Source organism: Mus caroli, unplaced genomic scaffold, assembly GCF_900094665.2.
Source record: "Mus caroli unplaced genomic scaffold, CAROLI_EIJ_v1.1 scaffold_13630_1, whole genome shotgun sequence".
Taxonomy (NCBI): Eukaryota; Metazoa; Chordata; class Mammalia; order Rodentia; family Muridae; genus Mus; species Mus caroli.
Genome location: NW_018390049.1, coordinates 1,134 through 1,827, shown reverse-complemented (window position 1 = coordinate 1,827; position 694 = coordinate 1,134).

Below are 694 nucleotides of genomic sequence, written 5' to 3'. Positions count from 1 at the left end.
TCTTGAGTTCTTTATATATATTGGATATTAGTCCCCTATCTGATTTAGGATAGGTAAAGATCCTTTCCCAATCTGTTGGTGGTCTTTTTGTCTTAACAGATATAATTCTTGGTAAGAATTGTGTCTACTGAAATTCACATGCCATGTTCTTAACCACAAAGACTCTGTTCTTGTTTCAAGAATCTATGACCTAAACCCAAAAGACAAATCCTAAATGCCATTATGCCTAAGAAGGCTGGAGATTTCGGGATTAGAAATTCTGAAGTCTAAGTTACTCTAAAAGTATAACATTGAAAATTTGAATATTGAAACTTCAAGCTTCAATTCTGCTTCAAAAATACAAGATGGCACAAGGTAGGGTTAGAAAGCCAAATTCTGATCATGGATTAGCCACAAATTATGCTAATGATTGAATCTTCAGTGAAAAGATACATCATTTTTCTGTATTGATATTCATTCTTGTTGATGATCTTTTGAAATATAGTAAATTAAAGCAATTTTCGCCAGAAGAATCATTACTATGAAAATATTGCTTTCCTAAATATAATACTTACTCCATTATGTATCAATAGTTTCTTTCTTCATATAGATTTCTGGGGACACAATTGATTCTAACACTAGAATGCTTGTAGAAAGCCAGTAGTCTTTAAGCTCAGCATGTGGGTGATATGCCTAATGTAGTTTCCTGAGTTTG